We start from the raw sequence: 26,657 nt of genomic DNA, 5'->3' as shown, positions 1-26,657 counted from the left end.
AGCATCTTCTGCCTGCTGGATTTCTCAGGCAGAGAAATTCAAGGGGCATAGGTAAAGAATTTCTTTCTCTAGAAATGAGGAGGAAGGAGTCTTCTTCTTCTGGGAATCAAAATGTTAAATTTTCATAAAATACTTTAAAAAAGAAGTCCAACAGCAGCAACTAAGTGATTCAAGAGTCAGTGCCATGAGAAAATCCTCTTGCACAGACCAGAGTATTTTGAAATAAGAGCTGCTGGTTTTAAGCTGCATAATGACACCACTGCGTCAACTTCCTCACCAGCCCTGCCCCTTGTATTACACAAATCAAAGATTGTTCTAGAAGCAGCGACTGCAAGAAAAGGAATTTTTGCTCCTTTACCAAGAAACTTTGTTGGCTGTATGTGTGGCTGCCCTGCCCCATGCAGTGACAAACTGCTGGTTCCGAGTTCATTACCAGCACTCAGACTCATTCCCTAACTCCTTCCCCAAGCCTCTCCCATCTGAAAGCAGGAGCTTACATTATTCATAAGGATAATCAGAAATATGCAGGGAGCTGTAGCCATGTAATGGAGAGGCTGGCTTGTATCCCATCCAAATTCCACGCGCTTCATGGAGCTTATGACTTTCCCATAAATTTTTGCAGCATGGGACTTACCTCCATTCTCAGCCACTCCAGCAGTCCCAAAGCAGGGACAGCTCTGGGAAAAGTTCTCATGCTCCCCCATGGAGTTTTATTACTTCTGAAGGAAGGAAATCAAGTGGAAATCTTGTGCCACCTCCCTGTGGGTTCTCCAGGGGATGTGTTTGCCTACACACACTGACTGCACAGACAGAAGGCACAAACAGTGCTCTGCTCTGAAACAGCGTTCTGGAAATTCTGTGGAAATAAATATTTTCAAGACCACAAGAACAGCAAAATCAAGTTACTGCTGTTTGCACTGCCTCCATGAAAAGGCAGGGAAGGGCAGTGCCTGCTCAGCATGGGCAGCTGGCAGCCAACAGGAGGGCAGGTCCTTAGGCAGCTTCTGAGGGATGGTGATGTGGAGACGTTTCTGTCTCATCTGCCTGCAAGAAGCACCTGAGGCAGCCACAGCAATGGCTGTGTGAGGGAGAAGGGAGGAGTCAAAGTCCAGTCAGCCTCGAAGAAGAAAAGAATTAGATATGTCTAACTCTGGGAGTTGGGATGACGTTTGCAGGAGAGATTATGAAATGAGGACAGATGGGAAAGGTGTGGGACCCTCATAGCAGCGCTATTGGAAATATCCCTACTCCTTTTAGACAAGATTATTAAATATCAGTAATAAAGTAATAGATTAAGAAAATGGAGGTACTTCTAAATCCCTCAAATCTAAGACCAAAAAAAGATTCTTTCCCTTAAGCTTCAAACCCATCCTGAGCAGATCCATGTCATCGGAGGCAGTCCAGTGAGGAAGCAAGAGACAAGGCATTCACAGCCACATTAACAGTAATAACTGTAACTTCAGCAGAAGACAGAATTATGGAGACATTAATAAGTGATGAGATCACAAAACATCTGGAGAAACGTGAGCTGATACAAAAAGTTGCCAGCAGAGTCTTATAAAGGGCAAATCTTGTTTGACAAATCTGCTGGAAATTTTTAAGAGGTAACACAGACTCCAGACAGGAAGAAAACATGGGACATAATCTGTTTGGATTTTAAAAGGTTATTTGACACATCACAGCCCGCAGGCCAGTGTATTAAAGTACATCAATCAAAAAATGCACCAAGTTGGAATGGAGCAATGAAATGAAGGAGTTCACAGCCTGGTGGAACCATCAGCACAGACCAGAGGGAGCAAAGTGGAGCCAGCTTTGTTCTGGGCATGGAAGGTGGAGAAGAAAACATCATAACACAAGTATCCCTCCAGCTGGATCACATCTACCCACAACATGGAGGACATCAATTAACACACTGTAATGGCCATGGTGTTCATTTTAACTGGGAAATGGGGATTTTTCATATTAGAAGCCTTATATAATGGTGCCTTTGGAAGGAACTGGGAGAACCTCTAGGAATAGCTGCAGAAGGTTTCATGATGGGCAGGAGGCTGACGAGACTGATGGAGCCACACACACCAGGGAAAACTGAGCCCTGCATGGACAATGGAGAAAGAGCAGCCCCCACTCGTGCATGGATGGCCAAGGCAAGGACTGACCCAAGAAGCAGCCCTGATGTGGGTCCTTCTCAGGTAGCTCCCTGGCAGGGAGGGAGATCTCCAGCCTCTCTGGAAGCTGCAAATCAACAGCAAGCCAAGCACTGACCAGCCAGCAGCAAGGAGATGTCCTCTTCAGCAACAGGTTCCATTCATCTCTGACAGAGCGGAGCCATTCCCCCTTGTCCCGGCACTCCAGGCCCTGTCCAAAGTCCCTCTCCAGCTCTTTTGGAGCCTCCTTGGGGTGTGACCAAACTGGTCCAGAAGTGCCATAAGACATAGCACAAAGTAGGAGGAAAGCATGACAATAGGAATGTGCACCCTAGAAGGGGAGGCAGGACCTTATTGCCAAGTATTAAATGTTTTCTAACTGCAATACGGAGACTTAAAGTAATTTCTACATAGGCTTTCTGGGTAAAAAGCACAGTCAGGGAAAAGTTACACTAATTTAAACAAAATTAATAAAGAAATGTTCTGCTTCTTTTTATCATCTTTCTACCTCTCATCATTTATCATGCAAATTAAATTGCAGTAATAGAAAATGTAAAGAAAACAAACTCTGCAGTATATTGAAACCTCTATCCAGCAAGAGATAAGGTTGAGTATTAGAAGGAAAGGTGCAGAAAATTAGCTGTCCAGACAATAACTGGGAGGGAAACTGGTTTATTTAGCCTGGAGGGAATTTTGTTGCAAACTGACTAAATTAAAATCCAGACTATTATACCCAGTATCACACCAGAAAACGCCTTTTCCTTGCACTTTTAGATAAATTTTCATTGATCTCATTTTATGCATGATTACATTTTTAATGAGATGTACAGTATTTCGAAGCTAATTTTAAATGCCTTCTCCCTCTCCTTCCTCTGCTCCCCTCCCTCCTCCCACCACATACACACTTATGCTTGTTGGATTAACATTTCTGATAAATTGCTTGGCCAGAAAGGAACATTACCGAGAGGAAATAAATTACTTCCATCTTTCGCAGCTCCGGCATAGCAAAGTAACCTTTAAAATGGCCACTGTCTCATTCTGCCACCTTGCAGTTCCTTCCAAAAGCGATCATTCTATTCCATGGAATGTTGTATTTGTTGTTGGTCACACTGAACAACACATGGAGCAAGGGAAGAAGTCACTTCCCTCCACTGGCAGTTCTGGCCAGAGGAACCAGCAATGCCTTGAAACTCAAAACTCTCCTGAAATAAAGAATTTTATTGTCGAGATCTTTGACTCTTGTGAATAAAGTACAAAGCAGGTGGAGGTGGGTGAACTGGCCTAGTGCCAGAGCATGGGGGTCTCGCCTTGAAAATACTGGGCAATAATTGATTTTCAGCATGGAAAACTTGGCTTGCTCCAAGAAGTTTTCAATTTTATTTTCTTCCTTTGACTATTTTTGGTAAAGTCGCACCCTGTAAAACAAAGGGGGAAATTGCAGGGACAAAGTATGAAATAAAACGCTGCCTCCAGCCCATCATTAAGGACCCAGCAGTTTATTTCCTTCTTTGATTTCAGGCTGCTTTTTGTGAAGAGGGGCCTGACAGTCCTGCCAGTTTCTCTCCAGTCCATGCTCAGGAAGGGAAAATAAAGGAATTAATAAATATGGAGGCTTGGGTGTTTCCTAAATGAATTCCAGCTCAATTTGCAGATGTTTTGCAAACCCTCCAAGGTTGTTTGGAATTGCTGCCTTGCCCTCCAGATGAAGAAGAGCCTCTCCCCTCCTTCCTCTGCCAGCCCTGGCACTGCTGCATCGCTCCCACAACCCATCTGCATTTACCAGAGTGCCCTTTTGTGCCTGCCCTTGTGCCCGAGCCTCAGCAGGGGCCAGGAGCATCCCTGGCACTGCATCCCTGGCACTGCACCTGAGGCTCTGCACCTGCAGCAGGAGCCGTCTGGTGGTGGGGAGGAATTGGGGCTGCAATGTGGGACAGCCCAATAAAGCAGCAGTGGAGCGCAGGAGAAAACTGGAGAGGATTGCAGGGGAAGGGAACAGGGCTGAGATGGAGCCTGGGCTCTGAGAAGCACGGAAACGAAGGAGCAACGGAGCAGTATCAGCTCCAGCTGAAGCATCAGGAGAGGGGATTAGGAGTTTAGACTTGGGACAGTGGAAATGAAGCTGAGTAAAGTGTCCCACAGACAATGGGAGCAGGAAAGAATCTTAAATGCAAATCCACGTTTCACAAAGGATTTCTCATTATCCAGCAGTGCTTTGAGAATTAAGTGTTTCCATCAGAATTCTTGTCCCAGTGCACTGACACGATGGACGGCGTGAGCCTTTCCAGATGTGGCAGTGCAGATGGGCTCACAGCCCACAAAGCACAATCTGCCCCCTCTCCCCAGATGGATGAGTGGGGCTGCTGCACAGCCTGGGAGGAATTATCACTGCTGAGAAAACAGCGCTACAGGAACAGGCAGTGGGATCCCCAGAGCAGAATCCATGTGTGAAAACACACAAAACGGGTCCAGAAAGGCAAACAGCTGAAGAGAGGAAATATAGATCACTGAGCAAAATACGGCCCTCAGGCTGCACCCCCAGCTTTTATTATCAGACAGCCAGAGAATCCCAGTCACTCTGGCTTGGAAAGGACCTCAAAGCCCATCCAGTCCCACCCCTGCCATGGCAGGGACACCTTCCACTATCCCGGGGTGCTCCAAGCCCCATCCAGCCTGGCCTTGGGCACTGCCAGGGATCCACAGCTGCTCTGGGCACCTGTGCCAGGGCCTGCCCACCCGCTGAGGTGGTTAAATTGTGTCATTATTAATTTGTAGGTGTGAAGGTTAAACAGAATCAGAGTTTTCCATGAATAAATGACAGGTCTCTGTGATGAAATCAAAAATGTAACACTTCCACAGCTAAATGACAGCAAAGAACTGTTACTCCAGGTCAGTGGGTACCTCAGGGGAGCACAAACCCTCCCCACAGAGAAATAGCATTTTAGTGTTTCTCCCACCAAAAGGTTTTTCTGGCCCCAGCTGCGTCCAGAGCCAGCATTTTACCCCACTGCAGGGTGGATCTCAGACTGGGGCTGCTTTCAACAGAGCATGTTTTCCAAATACTCCCAGACGTTTGACAGGGAAATTGTCAAAGCTGCTTGGAGGCTGGATGTAACTTTTAACACTTTTAACACACAAGGCAATTCCTGCCTTGGTTTCCCTGGCTGTCCAGAAGGATCCCCTGGCAGTGGGAGAGCCTGCACCACCCCAGCATTCAGGAATGTGAACTCCTGGGCAGGGCTGGATGGAAGGCTCAGCCCTGGGCTCCCCTGCACAGAGGGCAGCCCCTGGCTGGGGACAAGGCAAATATCACACACAGAAACTCCTTCTTGGGACCAGGCTCAACCAACTCCCCCCTGGAATTGCTGCTACTGCTTTATTAAAATGCATAAAGCAGCCAGAAGCAAAGACACCAATAAATTCTTCTGTAAAAGCAGAAATGTTTTTTTCAAATGGCTCCCCTAACACTAATAATCACAGCTCTCTTATGTGTACTTGACTCTGGTTAACCTTTTTCTGGCACTTTTTAACTTCTCCAAGTCAGGTACTAATATGGAACTAATGTGGGGTTTATTTTCCCTGTAGGAATAGCAGAAAGAGCACTGCACATTAGCGTAATCACGCCGGCTCCTTGCAGAAACTGCAGGACTTTACATCAAAGCAGCCGCATTATGGCACAGGAAAAGAATTTAATAACAATTGGGGGACTAAGCATTTTTTTAATGTTAAGGGGGTTTTATTGAATATTAATCCTATAAAATGCTCCTGAAAGTTGGCAGAAGGAAAACTGATGTCCCAAATAGTTATCATGGCCTTCCACAGCACCGGCCTGCAACTGCAGTGTAATCAGAATTCATCACGCCATTAGCAGAAGGACAACAGGAAAGGAGACACTTCCTCCTGCATGCCTGGGGCTTGAGCAGCCAGAGCTGTGAGAGCAGGCTCAGCATTGACAGCCAAGCCCTCAAAGTTTGCATGGTTTTGGGTTCAGAGCTTGCAGTTTCTTTCAGTACAATTTGATATTTGCACTCTTGATTTTTTTCTTCTGCTAAAGATTTCCATTATATTTTCCTCTCTGAGGGGGTCAGAGGTGCTGGAAACAGGTCTGTAGTGGAAAGGAACAAGAAGCACCCAGAGTACTTTTCCCCCTATTTGTAAGTGCTGGATACTTTCCTTTCTCTTTTCCTTTATTTTTTTCCAGGAGGAGGTCACTCCACTGCCCAGCATGGCTGCAGCCATGCTCCAGCCACATTAATCCCTGCCCTGCTGAGCTGCTGGAGAAACAGGAATTCATCTAGCACCAGCAGGGGAAAGACAGAAGGAAAAATGAAGGGGGGAAAATGAATAAATAAATAATTCAGGCAGAGAATGAATACTTGAACAGAGCAGGGCCTGTGTGCAGGGGAATGCCTGGCTGCTCTGGAGCAGAGAAGAGCACAGCACACAAAGGTGAATGTTTATCCAGCAGAATCAGTGTTCCTGAGCAGAGCTGTCCCCACACACACCGTGCCCAGGGCGGGACCTGCCCCACCTTGGAGCTGAGGGCCTGGCACGGACCCTGCTGTGGGCACATGCCCAGGTTGGTGCCAGCCAGGTCAGCTGCCCCTGCACAGACACTCGGCACAGCTCCTTTCCTAAGTGTCTCATGGCCCCCATTCAGGCCTTGGGATTTCCAGAGTGACTTCTGAGGGCTGGGCAAAGGACCCACATGTGGAAAGGCCCTGTGCTTTAACCTCCATCTCAAATACCCCTTTTCTCTCTTCTTCTCGAGCCAGGTTCTGACGGGGTGGTATTTTCCCACTGCACATGCCAAAGCAAGGTCAGGAGCGCAGAAAGCACTTGTGCAGAGCCTGGTGCTGGAGAGCAGGGCAGCACAGAGCCCACAGGGCCCCCCACACTCACACAGTGCCCTAAGACACACTTGGTGTTAGTTCCCTGCTCTGGAATGCCTCCAGCTTCTCCTTCACTGGGAAAGGAAACTCGTTCATTATGCATCACAACAGTGTGTTAACAGCTCAGGGCCTGACATGCAGCAGGTGCAGAAAACATTTTCATCACCGTTTGTGTCTCCATCTCCTCAGCTGGGAGTTCCCTGGCACTCGGGGAGGCGTTTTCCCCCTGTTCACCAAACAGATACCCACAGCAATGAGAGGAAGAGTGGCTGACCAGGTGCAGTGCTGGGGATGAGAGTTCCCCCAGTCCCACAGCCATGGTCAGTGCCATGAGCCACTGCTGTCACCATGAGCTGCTGCTGTCACCATGAGCCCTGCTCATCATGAGCCCTGCTGTCACCATGAGCTCTGCTCACCATGAGCCCTGCTGTCACCATGAGCTGCTGCGTCACCATGAGCCCTGCTCACCATGAGCCCTGCTGTCACCATGAGCTGCTGCTCTCACCATGAGCCCTGCTGTCACCATGAGCCCTGAGCCCTGCTGTCACCATGAGCCCTGCTGTCACCACAAGCCCTGCTCTCACCATGAACCCTGCCATGGTCCCTTTGAGCAGCCCTGCTCCCACGGCGCTGACTGACCTGTCGGGAGCATCGAGGCCGGGGCACAGCAAAGAACACATTAATAAATCTTGGTATCAGTGTTTTATCTATGTGGTCTTGTAAGTTTACGAGCATTTGGCTTTGTTTTACACCAGACAGCTCCACGCTGCTCTGGAGCAGGCTGCCAGATGTGCAGCATTCCCCTCTGCAGCCTCATTGCTTGTGACAGGCCGAGTCCAGCAGGAGCCTCCTGGCTGCTCCCCCTGCCCCACAGCTCCTCTGGGCCCTGCTGTCCCAACAGGCTGACCACACTTGGGACCTCTGGGAGTTACTGAGCAGACAAGGGGCTGCTGTCACCCAGAACCTGGGCCTGGGATGCAAAATTCCTGGGTGCTGGAAACTTCTGAAAGCCCAAGGAGGAGGGTACTGCAGGGGGGAGTGAAGGTGTGAAGGCCATTTCCATTCCTATCCATGTGCAGTTTCTCAAGATAAAAAAGTGAATCTTGCACCCATGCACTATCAAAAAAATCTGTGTGCTGTCAGGTGCCCACAGGAATCTCTGCACATTTGGCATTTGGGACTGGTGGGAACATCAAATGGGTATGGACATCTCAGCAGCATCCAGCAACCCAAAGGCAGGCATGTTGTTGTGGTGGGAAAAAAATCATCCACAAGGTGATTGCCATCTTGGCAATCTGTTACAAAACCCAGCCCAAGGGAGAGTTCCTGCCCAAGTCCCTGTTTCATGTGCCACACAGCCCAGCTGAGTTACAGAAACAACAGACCTCAAAAGCTGCCGACAGCTGAGTAGTTTAAAGTTGCTGTAAGGCATTTTTTTGGCAAGTGGTCATATAATTGTTTGTTCTGGACATCTGCATTGACTGCAGGAGCAGTGAACACAAAACTGTAGGAGTTTTGCTTAAATGTGGAACAGAAGGCAGTGAATGGCCTCTGTTCCCTAGCAGTCTGTCCCAGCTTGGGCTCAACCACAAGAAATCTCTATTTTCAGAAATAAACTTTAGTCTTACAGCAGGTGGCTTAAGGCAAAAGCAGGTGCTGACTGTTGCCCTTTTCGTGAGGCCTCCAGAGATGCCCAATGCCAGGCTACTGAAAACCTCAAGGAGAGGAGGGGGCTCTTGGGTTGGCACATCCTGTGAGCAGAGCCTGGGTACGGGCAGGGAAAAGCCTCCATGGATATCTGCATCCATGGAATGCCAGCATCTCCAAACTGCCCTTTCCAAGGACTGCTCTAGACCAACTTCTGTTACACCTTTAGTTATACCTCCTTAGGTTAGAAGGAGAGAAAAGAAACAGGACTTTAATAGAGTTGTGGATGTTTGAGGTGTCAGTCATACAGAAGAAGGCAGGTATCAAAGTCTCAGCTGCCCAGACTTTGTGCAGCAAGGAGTGTATTCGATGTACTAGGACCAAAAGAAATTCCAAGAACTGGTTTATTGTTGGGTGGATATGTATATTATTAATAAAGAAGCAGAGACAGGGCAGAAGTGGTCAATAAACATTTTGTTAGGAAACTCAGCCAGTGCACTGAAATCAGATGAAGACCACGAACCCGTCAGAGAATTTCTAGGCACAGGGAGCATTAAACAGTCTGAAATCGAAGAGCCTCTGGGTGCCTCGTGCTCCTACACTGTAAGAGAATTGCCAGGAGAGATCCCTAATCTGTCAATAGGAATGGAGAAAAGTTACCAGAGCAGGAAAATCGTGGAATTCTGGAAATGCTGTAGATTATATCCGCACTCAACCACAGCAAGCAGGACTTGTAACTACAGGTTACTTAACCTGACATCAATCTCAGCAGAAAGTCGGGAAAGTTAATATAGAATTTGATCAATAAAATATTAGAGGATGGGAATAAAATTAACTCAAGTCACAAATGTTTTGTACAGAGTCTTGTTGAGCAAACATTGATTTCTTTTTTTAGGTTTCATAGTGTTGTTTCAATTGACTGACTCAGAGTCAGAGCCTTTGGGCAAACAGGGCAGCTCCACACAGCAAACTCCTCCCAGGATGTTCCCTGCCCTGGCCCCAGGTGAGCAGGGACAGCAGGTGACTGTCCCCAGTGCAGGGGCTGAGATGTGGCCACCAGACAGGCACAGGGCTGGGTTGTGGCTGGGTTTTCTTAAATTTAAGATCATTTTCTGATGCTGCAGGGTTATACAGTCATTTAAACCACAGCTCTTTCACTGCACCCACCATTGCCAGTCTATCTGTAAATTATTTAATAATAAAAAATAAAAACTCCTCTGCAATCTCCATCCCTTCATTCATCCCCTTCACCACCAGCCTGACACAAGACACCCACTCCCAAACAGGCACAAAACCCCACAAAACGAGATCCAGCAATTGTAGGATTCAACTTCAAAGGCATTAAGAGACATAACATTTTATTTGTCTTCTGCTTTTTAACTTTTAGGGTCCACTCAGGTAACGCTTTTGAATTTTTAATTAAAAATAAAAGCAAGACTGTTTCTGCTGTCATTTTACTTTGAAGTTGGACATTTAAATATAAAATCTGTTACCTGAAGACTCTGCTAAAGCTATGAGTTTAGGAAAACTGCCCAAAACATATGTCTCAGCAGATCCAGACACTTATTATGGTTTGAACTGGTTTTATTTTGCCTAAAACTCTTCCTGTTCATTCTTTCAGCAATTTTTAAGTGATTTTGATTTCCATGCAGTTTTTCTTTTTGCATTTTAAATTTCAATCAGAATCATAGCATCACAGAAGGGTTTTTGTTGGGAAGGGACCTTAAAGCCCATTCCATGTCCATGGTCAGGGACACCTTTCACTATCCCAGGGTGCTCCAAGCCCCGTCCAACCTGGCCTTGGATGCTTCCAGGGATGGGGCAGCCACGGCTGCTCTGGGCACCCTGTGCCACAGGGAGGGATTTTATTAAATTTAAAGCCTGCATTTGGTATCATGGGGATGATTTGCCTCCATTTCCATCCAGTGCCAAACCCCTCCTCGCTCAGCCCCTTCCCGCTGTCACTGTGACAGCTCACATGTCCAGGTGGATCACTAAGGAGACTCCAGGTGGATCCTGAGGAGACTCCAGATGGATCATTGAGGAGACCCCAGATGGATCATTAGGGAGACCCCAGATGGATCACTAAGGAAACTCCAAATGGATCACTAAGGAGACTCCAGAGGGATCACTAAGGAGACCCCAGGGTGATCACTAGGGGGACTCCAGGATGATCACTAAGGAGACCCCAAATGGATCACTAAGGGGACTCCAGGTGGATCACTGAGGAGGCTCCAGGTGGATCACTAAGGAGCCTCTAAATGTATTACTGAGGAGACTCCAAATGGATCACTAAGGGGACTCCAGGTGGATCACTGAGGAGGCTCCAGAGGGATCACTAAGGAGACCCCAGGTGGATCACTGAGGAGGCTCCAGGTGGATCACTAAGGAGCCTCTAAATGGATTACTGAGGAGACTCCAAATGGATCACTAAGGGGACTCCAGGTGGATCACTGAGGAGGCTCCAGGTGGATCACTAAGGAGCCTCTAAATGGATTACTGAGGAGACTCCAAATGGATCACTAAGGAGACTCCAGGATGATCACTAAGGAGACCCCAAATGGATCACTGAGGAGACCCCAAATGGATCACTGAGGAGACCCCAAATGGATCACTGAGGGGACTCCAGGTGGATCACTAAGGGGACTCCAGGATGATCACTAAGGGGACTCCAAATGGATCACTAAGAAGATTCCAGGTGGATCACTAAGGAGACAGTTCCATTAACACCTAGGAGAAGAGCAGGCCCCGGGGCTGTGCTTTCCCCACACCTTGGCAGCCAGGTGGGATCGGTGCCCACCCTGACAGAGCCCTGCACGTCCCGTGGGCCCTGCCCAGGCCAGCAGGGCTGCAGCTGTGGCTGTGAGAGCGAGCACGAGCCCCCAGTGCTCCTCTCCCTCCCGAGCACGGCAGCACCCCGCTGTAATGGGATCCAGCAGCAAAACCCTCATTCTGCTGCAGGACCGCTGTGTTTCATTGCTGAAAGAACTCAGAACTTCTGAAGCCTCTCCTTAATTTTCAATGAAAAGCATTTGGTTGCAGGGTGACAGACGAGGCTCTTAACAGCTGTTACCACCTGAGGTAATTATAAAATGACGGAAGGGAAAGGGAGAAAAGCAGGCGAGTGCCAGATTAACACTCGGTGTGCTTGTGCCGGGCTACAAAGGCACTTGCACGGCTGCCTGCGAGAGCTGGGCCACAACAGTTTCCAGCTGGAAAGAAAATTGAAGGAGGGTGGAAGTGAGGAAAGAAAAAATTGCAATTAAAAACTGAAATGAATTCCAAATAACATATGAACTGGAATGCTACAAAATACTTTCAAAATAGAAAAAAAAAAAGGAAAAAGGAGACTTTTATAGCAAACTGAAACCAGCCCAGATTGGAAAGAAGAGTCAAAAAAACTCTTGTTCAAGCTTGGGGCTGGCTCACGCCCCAGGAGCTGGAGGGCTGTCCAGCTCCTGAGAGGGCTGTCCTCTCCCTGAGAAGCAGGTAAATCTCAGCAAATTGGAATTTCACTTTTGACACTTCACTTAATATACTCTATGTATAACTAGGGGAAAAAAACTTAAAGCTAGACAAACCCAGGCAAACAGGCTGAGCAAAGCCCTATGAAATGAAATGGTTCCAGCAGTAATAATTAGTTCTTTAACTACAGAGTCCCAGAATGGTTTAGGTTGGAAGGGACCTTAAAACCCATCCTGTCCCACCCCTGCCATGGCAGGGACACCTTCCACCATCCCAGGCTGCTCCAAGCCCCTCCAGCCTGGCCTTGGGCACTGCCAGGGATGGAGCAATGTGGTGAAACCCAGTGAAGTAAGAACACACAAACCATACAAAGAACATCATGTAGAGGCACAATTCTTTGGAAAGAGATAAAACACAGCAGCTCTCAGTGGGGAGAGGTGAGCCCAAGGTGGGACCATGCACTGAGTGACTGAACAGGGCAGAAGCAGCAGACAAGGGGCATCACCAAGTTCAGTAGCCTTTGGATACCCTGCCCCTAAATCTAAATGAAACCAGAATAAAATGCAAGGTTACTAGCCTATAGGTCCATATAATAAATTCCTCCTGAGTTCTGGCTCCTGCCAGCAGTGTTTGTAGCAGTGCACGTGGAAAGTTTGGAGGTTCCGTGTTGTGAGTGGCCTCGCCCTGTGCCAGCCCCAGTGCCAGGGACACCAGCTGTGCCCACCCAGCCCAGCCCAGAGCGGTGCACAGGGTCTGATGGCAAAGAAAGGGCCTTTAATAAACCAGCAGCATAATCCAGGACTCTGTCCTCTTTATTTTTTAATAGAAGCCTTTCACTATATGGAACTAATTATCGCCATCTGCCGTCCCCGGTCTTATATTTCCTCTCTCACAGCTCATTCTTCAAAAACTCAGTAGCTTCCTCCCCTTACATTTGTAAATGCTGTTGACTATGGATAAAATCCATGTTTACTTTGTATTCAGGGCCCATAGGAAAGCTTGTTTTAATCATCAACAGATGTTACATTCTGCTCTGCTGTGCTTGGCACACAACTTCAGAGGGAAATAAAAGAAAAATCTTTATTTTAAATTTAAATTGTAGATTGTTACAGACTAAATAAAATGCCAAATTGTTATTGGAAACAACATGGCCACTGTAATAACTGTAACTGACATTTACTTTTTACAATTAGGGGTTTTTTTCTGGTGCTGTATAACACAAGATGGTTTCCACATTTTGCAAAGGACTTTCTTTCCCTTTGCTCTGAAATGATTTGCAATCAAGCCACAGACATTTGTAATTTATTTTTATTTAATACTTTCCTACGAGCTTATGAAATACTGGGATTATTATGCTATATACAGTAGATAGTTTTTGAATACGCACTCTCCCTCCGGACTCATATTTCAATACACATTATCCCCTTGAACTCATTTATAAACACCCATTATTCCCCCAGACCCCGCTATAAACATGGGATATCTCCACGGACTGTTCCAGCCTTATGGTCCTTTTTATCTCTGGCTTCTTTCCTATTTCTGTTCACCTTTGATGTGTGCTCTGTGCTCCCCTGGGGGACGCGGTGCCCTCCGGAGCCGCGGGCAGCGGGACCCTGGGTTTGGTCACTGCTGCTGCTCCCTCTGGTTCCTGCCCCAGCTCTGGCTTGGGCACACGCTGCCCGCCTGGGGACTGACATCCCTGCCCCTGGCATCCTCTGCTGCCCACCTGGGGACTGACATCCCTGCCCCTGGCATCCTCTGCTGCCCGCCTGGGGATTGGCATCCCTGCCCCTGGCATCCTCTGCTGCCCGCCTGGGGACTGACATCCCTGCCCCTGGCATCCTCTGCTGCCCGCCTGGGGATTGGCATCCCTGCCCCTGGCATCCTCTGCTGCTGTCCCATCCCTGTGTGAGCAGGGGCAATGGGATCCTGCAGCCTCCAGGCCTGAGCGTTCACTCCTCACCCAGTCACCAAACCGGTGCTTTCTTTGACTGTTAACTTCTCGTTTCAGTTTCATTTCCACACCACTAATTACGAAGTTATTTCGGGGTTTGGTAACTCAGAAGCAATGGAGTAAAATGTTTGAACAGGAAAAACTGAAATATTAGGCAGGAAAGTTCTTCATTGTACCTTACTATGAGAGTGATTGCAGGGGGACATCTTCCACTAGACCAGGTCACTCCAAGTCCTGTCCAAATTGGCTTGGACACTTCCAGGGATGGAGAAGATGGATTTCATGCCAAAAGATGTTTTAAATGCAAGCTTTGTGCATTCAGGAGCTTATCCATCAGAGTGTCCAGGAGTTTTTAGAGCAAGTTTATAAGGGAGCAGAAGGAGCTGTGCTAGAGCTGGATGACATGGTGGCACTACTGGGGCTCTGAAGGATCAGAGTTGGGGGCATAGATGTAAGAGAGTTCATTTACAAAAACACAATGATGCACACCAAGGGCAGATGTTGCACATATTTGGGCAAATCTTAAGCACAAACAAGTTTTTAAAATTTTCCTCATGAAACTTTGTGATCTAACAAATAAATCTCAGGAGGAAATAAATCCTTTTCTTTTAGAAATTGCAAACTCCAGCACAATGCAAACCAGCTTGGAAAGCAGCAGACGGCTATTTTACATCGCTGGTGAATACTGTTATGAATTAACAACTCATTAAGAAAAAAACCTTTGCAAACCATGAATCTCAAAAGAAAGTCTAAGAAACTGTCATCTGCAATCTCCAGTGTGTGAATAAATCTAAAATCCATCAAGGGACGGAGCTCTTCCGAGAGCCAAACAAACAGGTGTCCCCTGGCCTCCCGACCCCAGCATCAACAGCGCAATAAAACTCTTCCCAGCCCAGGACCAGAGCATTTGGTACCAGTACTTGGGATAATACCTGCTCCTTAAAACACGGAAACACGGATAACAAATGCCTCCAAAGCCCCAGAAGAAACAGAGACGTGCACTGTGAAGTATCCCCCCAGGAATCCTGTAAATCATACCCAAATTTCACTTGTCCTGGAACAGGTTTGGAAATCTGTTTGTGGTTTCTCCTACATATTTTGAACTGTATCTGGTCAGTTCAGAAATGAAAGAGTCCTTCAAACTCCAGTGGAAAGATCTCTGTATGTGTTATTTCAAAATAGCCTTAAGAAACTGCAGACAAATTTGTTCTGCAAACTCAATTATTTTTATGGTTTTAAAAAATTTACTCTTTTTTTATCACATTTGATTGATCTGTACAGTCAAGTGCCATTACTTCCTCCATTCATCCCTCCGTGCCAGATTTGTTCCTGTTGGCACCCAAAGGGCAGTGCTAGGATGGTCCTGGGTTATTTTCTGCTCCTGAGCTCCAGCATTCCCAGCACAGCTCAGATCATCTTCAGGCAGCTGAAAGCACCACGAGCTTCTCCCATTGGCTTCCATGGGCCTGGTCCCATCTCAGCACCAGGGGGATGAAAACCTCTGCTTAGGCAGATGGTGACCCACATTAACTCCTGTGGCTGCCTTTCCACCCATCCATTGATTTCTCTGCCCTTGAGATGTAACACCAGCTTGGAAAGCTCTCCCAGGATAACCTTCAGTGCCACTTCCAAAATCACTCCAGCCCTGTATCACACCACGTGTGACAAGGGGTGCCACCAACACATAAAGCATGGGAGATTCAAGAGAAAAACAGATAGGCACATGCAAAAAGGCAGAAACATCAAGGATTTTTTTTCATTATGTTTTCCTGACAGCTCCTCTCATTTATTTTCTTTGTTTCACCACTGAAGAAATCCCTGTTCAGACAATTCACAACGATGGACTAAAACATCATGAAAAACTCAGGCTGGTAGGACTGAGGTGTTCAAGGAAAAGGAAATTATTAGAGATGGTGTTTATTGAGAAACAAAAGTGCCTTGTTAATCCACCAGACTCAAGGTAATGTGATTATTTGATCCAATACTTTGCATAATACAGGCCACTGGAATTTTCTGTATTCCAGTTTAAAGCTCAATAGTTGCACTTGAACTACAGATTTAGAAAATCATCTGCTCTTGATGCTAAAATATCCACCATAACACCATTAAGTTGTTCCAGTGATTAATCACCTTCCCTGACTAACATGTACATTATTTCTAGTCAAATTTTTGTATACCTTTAATTCCATTCACTAAATCTCTGTATTTTTTTCTTCTACTCTTAAGAGCTCTCTATTTGCTAATACTTTTTGCCCGTGTAGGCTCTTATTGACCAAGTTCAACCACCTCTTTAGTACCTTTCTGACAGCAGACGAGTTATTTGAGATTATTTTTTTAATCTGTCACCATAAGATTAATTTTTCACTTCTTTAATTCCCTTTGTGCATTCACTTTGAAAATCCACTTTGTGGATTTTCAGTGCTTGTGTTTCAGTGCCTTTTTCCAAGTGTCAGGCCAAGAAATGGACAACAGCACATGAAGGCACCAGAGGAGCTGCAGGGACTCCCAAGATTAACTAAAGGGAAATTATCAGCATACAAAAACTTTTCAGCAATTATTTTTAATTTTTCAAAAGAGCCATGTACTTTTAAAGTGCATTTCAAGAAAAGGCAGTGTCGTTTGTTTTATATAAACAGACAACTTTGAAATGCATTCTCTTTAAAAATTATACCACTTCTTCACATCTTAATTAATGCCAAAACTTGATTTTCTTTCTTAGCAGTGTATTAGAAAACTGCTATTAATGTAATTTAATTTTTGTTAGGAGCAGCATTTGTTTTCTATTTAAAAAAAAATAGGTGGTTCTGAAATGTTGGTCTGTCAACATCACTTAGAACATTCCCATTCCATGCCTCTATGTAATAAATTAAATCAGAGTTTTAATTGTGCCCATGCTTTGTGGTTCCTGGCAGTACAAAAAGATCTTCTGTGAATTCACATCCCAAAAAGTCCTACTGAGTGATTAATTACTGGTCTGGAAGATATAAATATGCTTTTCAGGGAAGTCAGTACGAACTGCTGGAAGCTTTGGTCTTATGTACGGCTGTAGGTGTCTCTCACCAGCAGACATCCCCCTAATTCAAACAAGATTCCAGTTCCAATATGTACTGGCAGTACAAACCCCATGCCCTGTTTAATTAACACAAGATTATAGATCTGAAAGCGAGGAACACGAGGTGTGTTTATTCCCATTTTAGATTTCCCTGAGTTTTCCTCTGCCTCCAGCACAGTGTCCTCAGTCCTGCATGTTCAGGACAGTGAATCTCCCCCAGAGCACTGTTGGATCAGCATGGCAGCAAAGCCCAGCCAGCTGCTGGTCCCAACCCTTGGGTCACTCTCCTCCCCAGCTCTCAGGGCTGTCACAGCCGGTGGCCTTGCTCTCTCCTCACGCTCTCTGAGTGCTCCAAGTCGTGGCCTTGCTCTCTCCTCACACTCTCTGTGAGCTCCAGTTGTGGCTTTGCTCTCCTCACACTCTCTGTGAGCTCCAATTGTGGCTTTGCTCTCCTCAAACTCTCTGAGTGCTCCAAGCCATGGCCTTGCTCTCCTCAAACTCTCTGAGTGCTCCAATTGTGGTTTTGCTCTCTCCTCACACTCTCTGAGTGCTCCAATTGTGGCTTTGCTTTCCTCACACTCTCTGTGAGCTCCAGTTGTGGCTTTGCTCTCCTCACACTCTCTGTGAGCTCCAAGTCAGTTCTCAGGGCAGCCCATGGAGTTTGCAGTCTGCTCCCAGAGTGCCATACAACAAGCACGCAGGGAGAGAAGCTTTATTTTTCTTCCCAGCAGAGCACCATCAATATTGAAACCAAAACCATCCCACCTGCACATCTGGAGCGAGTCAGCGCCACCTCAGCCAAACCAAGGGGTCCAGCTGGAGCTTCCATCACCCGTGGGGAACATCTCCCAGCAGGTGAGGAGCAGCAGGCAGGAGATCACTCAGCAAAGGGAAAACTGATCAAAACCAGCAGAGATTTGAAAGGACCTGGAACCACTAATGCGACACTGAACTCCTCACAGTCGGGCCACCACCACAAGCCCAAGCAGCCTGAGTGGAGATTACTGCCTAATGGCCTGGCAGAGGCAGCTGAGGGATCACAGCCCAGCTCCTTGCTGCAAGGAACTCCATTTATGTCCCTACAAGCAGGAACACGACAAACAAAGACAAACAAAGACTGACTCCATCCTTCCTCTTTGAAAAGGTCTGTCCGTAGTCAAGGAACAGAGTGAAATGTGAGACAGAAATGTGTTCCTGTTTGGGGGATAGAAGACAAGAGCTTTGCAATCCTCTGAGCACCAAAATTCACTGAAATCACCAGGGCCATTGTGATTGCTCATTAACAATACACATCTTCCAGCTGACATTTTCCATTTGGACCTTGTGGAAACCACAAATCAAACATACATAAGAAGGTAGCTAACTTCAACCGAGGAAAGGTCTTTAAAAAACAAGAAAGAAAATAAACCTTTGATAAAATAATTGCTTCTACTGTTATTTTTTTGCTATTGCTTCAAAAACAATTTCTCTTTCTTTCTTGTTCATCTGTCTGGTGTCCTGCTGGTGTGCAGATGAAAGGTCCAGTCTCTTTAAAATTTCATGCAGGGCTCTTCAGAACATCTCAGTTTTAAATGCCCATGGCAAAGACAACAAAATGTACCAGTAAATGGAAGCAGATGAAACCCCTGTTTGTACACTCGGTAAAGGTAGCGTGTGTGACGGGGACTGTTTTCACACCCACGCACACTGCCAAGAACCAGCCACAAAATCACTAACCCACATCCCTACACTCACCAGTACCGACCACAGCTCAGCTTCCCAAAAACTGCCTGGGACTCAGCAAGCCCAGGTGGGTACAATTCCATCACCTGGTAAGGAAAGCTTTTTCTCTTTCTGCCCTTCCAGTACCTGACAGAGATGTTTACAAGGAGTGACAGGACGCAACCAGAGGGCAGGGTTGGGTGGGACATTGGGCAGGAATTCCTGGCTGTGAGGGAGTTGAGGCCCTGGCACAGGGTGCCCAGAGCAGCTGTGGCTGCCCCTGGATCCCTGGCAGTGCCCAAGGCCAGGCTGGACAGGGCTGGGAGCAGCCTGGGACAGTGGAAGATGTCCCTGCTGGTGGGACTGGGTGAGCTTTAAGGTCCCCTCCCAACCCAACCATTCTGGGATTCTGTGGTATAAATGACATTTCCTTCCAGTGATTTTGCCACTCACTAAGATCATGTTCTGACCAAATTCAAGACAACAGATTCTCACAATGTACTTCAGGTTCCTACGGCTCGTGAGCCAGCATGGTAACCCCCACAATTTAAGGCTGCAGCGTTCAAGTCTGACAGGTTTGTGTGGGTTTGTAGCACCTTTTTCCATCTAATAAGTCTAAAGTATTTTGCCAGAGCAGTCACTGAATTTCCAGCCGGAAGCCACAGCATCTGTTTCCCATATCTCTGCTGTTGCTGCTCTCATTTACAGTGTTCACAACTCCGAGCATTCATGAGGAGACATTTCTCAGCTCACTGTGGAGCTGAAGCAGATGATTCACATCTGTGGTGCTGAGGCAGCTTGGGAGAGACCAGTGGACTCCCTGCCCAAAAGTGGGAATATGTATAATCAAAAAAAAACAGAATAAAACACAAAAAACCCATCAGAGGACCCAGCTGTCAAATACTGAGACACTTGAGGAAGAGCAGAAATTTATTGACTATTTTTCAGAGAACTGTTCCAACATCTCATGGCAATCTAGATTCCCCTTAGGAATAGGGTAGTTTTAGCTGCATAAACTCGTTATGAGTGGAGTTATGTTTTGTACACTAACAATGAAAAAAACAAAAACTGTGTCAGAGTAGGTGAGATGGAAGGTTTGGACTCCCAGCATCCTGACACAGAAAATGTTACCCTGCAGGAGTCACTTGTTAATCAAAGCACTGTGGTGTGACCTGCACATTGAGAGCAAAACCCCACCACTCCGTGGGCCCAGTGTGTGCTGGGGATGGCTCAAGGTGGGGATGATTCAGCCACAACCCATCTCTGCTGCAGTCTGGAGGTTCAGTTTGGAGAGCCCTGTGCATCACCCACAGGAAACTTCCCAGCATCTCCAGAGCTGCTGTCAGCAGGCTCATCCTGGATTCCCTTGTGCCAGGGTTGCCGAGGACACAAATCCAAACCATCAGAGGTTCAGCCCTGTGGATGGAGGGCGGTATCAGAGACGCACAGTGAGTCACTGCAGCAGTGAGTCATGGCTCAGGGAACGGGCTGGCTCTGGCCACATCCCTTTGTCACCACTGCTAATGAGACCAAACCCCCTAACTGCATCAGCCACGCAGAGGAAATGACAAAACTCCTTCAGCCAAGCCTGAGCTGCTGTCCAGAACAACGCCACCCCAGGGGACTGTACAATGAAGGTGAAAAAGCCCAGAGAGCCCCAACTGGGAATGGGCCCATTGTGATCTGCTCCACAGGATTTAATACACACAGGTCCTGCAGAACCATTCTCAGGAGGCTCTGCCCCAGCTGGGGTCACACACTTCACTCTGGGCTTTTAAGGCTGAAAATAACACAGGTGATTTGACATGATAATCAGAGAACTGGTGCAATATTTCCACCCAAATGGCATCTGTATGACCACAATGGAAGATGTAAGTGAAAGGAAATCTCTGTTACTCATCCCAGAATTTAATCAAATCAGGATAAACTGTGTTTTCTTTGACAATCATGTCTATGGTACATGACCTGCTGTCACACCAGAACAACCTTAATACACAATGAAGAACTCAGGCTATTTTCTGTAAGTAGAGAAGTAACTTGGGGTTATCCTTTTAGCTTATTCATGCCTTCTGGACTTAATAGCTCAGTCTTGGTTCTTCATATGTTACTATTAATTAGACAGGGTGGAGGCAGAGGCAGAAAGCAATCAGAAGCAGCAGCAAAGATCCAGAGTCAATGTGTCCCCTCCACAGGGCCCTGCTCATTCCCAGCTGGACCCTCAGTGCCTCTGACTGCCCAAGGGACACCTCTGGCCATAAAATCAGTACAAAACCTCTGCTACCTGGGCAGCCTTGGGCCAGGAGCTCACTGCCTGCAAAGCTGCTGCTCTCTCTGTGAGGGAGCCATGCCAGCAGCTGTGCCTCCAAAGTCCCACAGCTGCAGTTCTGAGCTGCACATCCCAACCAAAAAAGGCTTCTCTGTCCCCAGTGCAGCACAGCAGCACCCCAGAGAGGTGAGAGCCCCAGCAGGGCCCTGGTTTTGGTGTTAAGGGTGGGCCCAGGTCTGCAGCCCACCATTCCCCAGGGCACAGAGGGACAATCCCCAGCCTCAGGACACCACAGGTGCTGCTGGTACCAGAAGGGACCATGGTAAAATTAATTAATATGTATTAAAATACCACAGACTCCATCCTGTGATCCTGAGCTGTTCCATGGTTCCTGGTCAGACTGTGGCACCAAGGACCCGGCCAACTCTGTGCCAGTCCCTGTGCCAATCCCCGTGCCCAATCCCCGTGCCAAATCCCTGTGCCCAATCACTATGCCAATCCCCGTGCCCAATCCCTGTGCCCAATCTTTATGCCAATCCCTGTGCAAATCCCTGTGCCAGTCCCTGTGCCCAATCCCTGTGCCAAATCCCTGTGCAAATCCCTGTGCCAGTCCCTGTGCCCAGTCCCTGTGCCAAATCCCTGTGCCAGTCCCTGTGCCCAGTCCCTGTGCCAAATCCCTGTGCCAGTCCCTGTGCCCAATCCCTGTGCCAGTCCCTGTGCCCAATCTCAAGCCCCAGCCCAGGGCTGGCAGGAAGGCAGCAATCCAGCCCACCTGGGACAGCCACCTAAGCCAGCAGCATCCTCATTAGAATCCTCATTAGCTGCTCCGTGTAATTAGCTCCAGGTAGTTGAAAGCACATTTTTGCTCAGCCTTCCTACATCTGTGTTTTCCTCCAAGACTTAACTACCTGGTTTAATGCTCAAACACTAAAACTCAGCTCTCCTTCCATAAAGTATTTTAATCTAAAAATAATTTGAACCATGTTTATTTTTAAGAACTTTTACCCTCCCAAAAATAATGTTTAAAAGAAAGCAACTTTAACCATGAATACAGAGTAAATAATTGCCGTTGCTTTCCATACAAATAAATCACTTTTACTCTGATTTTTTTTTTAAAAAGATCAAAAGTAACATTAATCATGCTGGCCAGGGAGCAAAAGGACATTCCCAGACATAACTGCCTTCCAAATATGAAAAACATATTAAATATCTCTCTAAAACAAGATGTTTTCCTCATGTTTCCTTTGAGGGAAGGCTGCTGGGCACATTCCTGCTGGGTTGGCTGGGGGCACCTGCAGTGTGGCCCCCTGAGCACACCTGCCCGCAGGCCTGGCATCAGCAGGGGCTGGATGAAGGGGTGGAGGTGCCCTGGTGGCATCAGGCCTCCTTGCCTTTGCACAGGAGTTCTGCACTGACCCCTGTCCTGACTGTGCAAATTGATGTGTTCCCAAACTTCTGCAAGACAGCACACACATGGAAACTGCCCCTCATGTGGCTGCCACCGTGGCACACGTGGATCAAACACCCCAGACTGTGCATTTGCTTGATTTGCTGTGATTTCTGCTGCGCTGGATGGGAGGCACGAGGCAGAGAAGCCCGCCCGGGCAGTGTAGGGGAATGCACTTGATGTCGGTCCCAAAAACGACCAGGAGAGCTGTTTTCCCTCAGCCTGGCTGGCCCAGAGTCCCAGCACAGCCCCAGCAGCCCTGAGCCAGCAGGAAGGGGCTGGCTGAGCCCACAGCTCCTGTAGGAACCCTTAACCCCAGAGCCTGGGTTTGTCACTGGACAAAGGAAGGGGTGACATCCAGTGCTGGGCATTGCCCATGAAGGGCACCGCTTCCACAGAGGGGTTTTATCCTTCCCCCTCCACCTCCAGAGGCTGTTTAATGCTTTAAAGGCACATTTAGGAAACAGGGGTGCTTCATTCCCTGAACAGGGAGCTGAGCGTCCAGTGCAGCCCCAGGCACTGCCCACGGGAGATGCCACAGGCTGGCACAGCCGCTGCCAGTGCCATTCCAAACCTCAATGCCCAGTTCCTGGAACAGCCCCTTGCCCTGATCCTTGGAGCAGACGCGTGTTAGACCTGCCAGGCTGCCAACCCACGCCTCCATGGTGAGCTGCTCCTGTTCCTGCCCCCAAAAACAGCTCTGCCCAAAAGGACAGGGATGAGCTTGGTGCCCCAGCAATAAAGGCTTCCCAGCACCTTCAGTAACTCCTCTTGCCCTCATTTCCCTGCTCCCTCCCACAGCAGGAGGGACACACAGACAGGGAGGCTGCGGAGCAACAGCCAAATCTCTCGTTGGATTTGCTGTCTGTGTTTCTTTGTTACTGAAGTCCCCCTAATTACTTTGAAAGTCTGTGGATTCTGGTCGCAGCAATGAGGGGTTTCTGTCAAAGCAATTTTCCAGAAGAAGCTGTTTCTCTGGAATAAGCTTCTCATCTGCTAATCCACCAGTGCCGCAGCTGCTGGCTGGCCCAAAACAAAGGAGTAAGGTTTTCCTCCCAGATACCCTAAGGAAGAATTTTATTAGCAGCATATATGTATGATTAGAATAACAGAAATAAGAGTTTATTTGTGAAAGAGCTGACATCAAACCAATACCCAAGTCCTCTGAGGACAGGGCAGATGCCTTTGAGCAAGAAGCTTTTAAAAGACTACCAAAAAGCAAACAGGTCCCTCACTTTTTCCATTGAGTTTCTTCTCTGTGTCTTACTAGTATCCTTTTCTTTTAAAGCAATAGTATTTGAACTGGTACCAACTCCTAAAAAGTAGGATTTTACATGTTTATTATCTCTCATAGGAAGAAATTCCCACATATCCAAGTGGCAAGCAGCACACAACACAAAACGATAAAACTTGGCAGGAAGTTCATAACTGAATCTTTGAAATGCTTCAGGTGAAAGAGGTGACAATGCAAAAGCAAGCACAGTGAGTGAGCACGCCAGGACTGGTGAATGGAAGCTGTTCAGTGCGTGATAGCCAGCGTCCAGGTGCTGCTGGAGCAGGAATTGGCTGTCCTGACTCACTGCTGTCCAGGCGGGCTCTGCTGTCCCCGTGCCAGGCGGTGAAGGTGGCACCGGGCAGTGAAGGTGGCACCGGGCAGCGAGGGTGGCACCGGGCAGTGAGGGCGGCACCGGGCAGTGAAGGTGGCACCGGGCAGTGAAGGTGGCACCGGGCAGCGAGGGTGGCACCGGGCAGCGAGGGCGGCACCGGGCAGCGAGGGTGGCACCAGGCAGCGAGGGTGGCACAGCAGCGAGCTGCTGCAGCTCTCACAGCCTCGGGGCTCCCTCTGCACCCCCTGTTCCCGCTGCTCCGGGTGGCACCAGTGGACCTTGGGAGGTGTTTGGGGTCTCAGCAGCACAGCCTGGCAGTGCCCGTCCTTGGCTGCGTGAGAGCCCAGTCCCGAGGGCCCAGCCCAGTGCCCGGGCTGCTGAACTGGAGCACCAAAAAAGGAGCCTACAGAAATTATTGTTTTCTGATTCACTCCCAGACTAACACTCAAAGATATACAATCTCAAGTTGTTTTCTAAACTTCAGGAGTAGAAAAAACAAATATTTAATAAATTGATTAAACTTCTGCTGAGCAAAAATACTTCAGAGCGTACCCTGAGCTGTGGGTGTGTCTGTGCCACCCCCAACACTGCCAACAGACCTTGTGCAGAATTGATACAGAAAAAAAAAAAAATATATATATATATAAATACATGAGGCTTCTCCTGAACCTGTTTTCCTTTCCTATGAAGGAGACAGTTATCCCTGCTCCAGGAGGACGGAGATAAGCACACACAGAATGCCCACAGGCTACAGTTTTTCATTTTCCTCTTGGCCGATCTACAACTAAGCTGCCAAAATAAACAAACTTTGCCTTCCAGTCAGGCTCAAAATGGGCCAAACTGAATTTTTATATCATAAAAGGAAGCAAAAAAATAAGCAGGAACAGTAAAAATGCTTAAAATATCAACACTTTTTTCCAGAAGGGAAAATAAATTTCTGAAGACAAGCTATTAAGCACTGATTTCAGACACTAATTACGCCGTCCCCAACACATCCAACGCAGTATCTCAGTCACAGCTGCCTTCCTAAAGTCAATGAAGTGAGAAAGTTTGGCCTAATGACATCAGGGACCAAACCCAGACTCTTTAGGTCAGAAGAGGACCAAGCACGTATTTTGACAGCTACCTCATCTAATTTGTTCTTTGCAGAGCAACAGCTTCATTAAATGACAAGTTTTTTTGAGTGACATTTTTGTGGCCCAGTAAAAGCTCCAAAAAGAACTTGGAGAGAAATCCAAAGTTTAGAGCACTGGGGATGCCCCAGGGTCACCTGAGCAGCCAAGAGCCAGCTCAGAGTGCTGGTATTAATTTTCTCTGGAGACACTGAAATTTTTCTGGAGGATCCAGAATACTTTCAATTTTAGACCTAATATGAGCTTTAAATTATTAAATGTTTCATTGCATACTGAAGACCTGAAGGATGAGCTTTTCTAAAATGCCGAAAGCAGAATGAGCAGTATGAAGAGACAGACTCAGAGACGACCCACAGGTGTGCCATGCTGCCATCAGTGCATTTCCCAGGGCTCTGACCCAGCTCTGCCTCCGGCAGCCCAGAACCACCAGAGTCAGGTACCTGTGCTGGCCACTCCAGCAGCGTCTGAGGCACAGACACACCAATCCACCACAATGCTCCATTAAACAGTGCAAAAATACCTGTTTTAAAGAAAAGCCCATTTTGTGACTCACGTAGACAAAAGTACAAACCCCAAGTACCTGCTGTGTCAGGCAAAATCCATAAAGCACAATCGGGAAAAAAACCACTGAAAAATGTGCATGCCACTCAAAGCAGTCTGGAAGAGTAACTTAAAATGACTGATGGGCTGCTTGTCACTTTTGTATGTGTTCTTACCCTTTTTCCACTCACCACACTCATTTCCCTTTTTTTAAAGCCTGTTCCCCTTATACAGTGTCTTTGATCCTTTCAGAGCATGATACAACACTAATAACAGAGGGAGACAAACATCCAGACCAAAACAGAGCACGTCACCTATCACACTTGGTTCCTCACAAAAGTACAAGCTTTACCTGGAATTTGTGCGGCTAGAAAGACTGAATTATCAAATTAATTCACATTTTGCAATTATTTTTCCGTGTTATTGTAATACAAAAAAAAAAAAGAGAGAAATTATTTCACAACAAATATCTTATGTCAACTGCAGATCCAGACCGAGAGCGTGCCAGGAGGCTGGGGAGCACCAGTGTGAGAGAGCAGCCCCACACATGCAGCAGTGGAGCCACTTGAAGAGCAGCCTGCCTTGTTTTTGAAGCCGGAGCGGAAGAAGCAGGTGCACAGCAGTGGGAGCTGTGCCAGGAGGGACCACGGTGGCTCCTCAGGGGTGTCCAAAGCTTGGAGTCACACAGTCAGGATTGTTTCCTATTTAATCTCATGGACATTCCAACTGACCCCTGCTCCTGACATTGCCATAATTAGAAGCATTTGACATTACACTTTAACAACATTCTTCTTAGTTGGCATTTTTGTGGG

This window comes from Ammospiza caudacuta, chromosome 13 (genome assembly GCF_027887145.1).
Source record: "Ammospiza caudacuta isolate bAmmCau1 chromosome 13, bAmmCau1.pri, whole genome shotgun sequence".
NCBI lineage: Eukaryota > Metazoa > Chordata > Aves > Passeriformes > Passerellidae > Ammospiza > Ammospiza caudacuta.
This window is presented reverse-complemented; position numbering follows the sequence as displayed.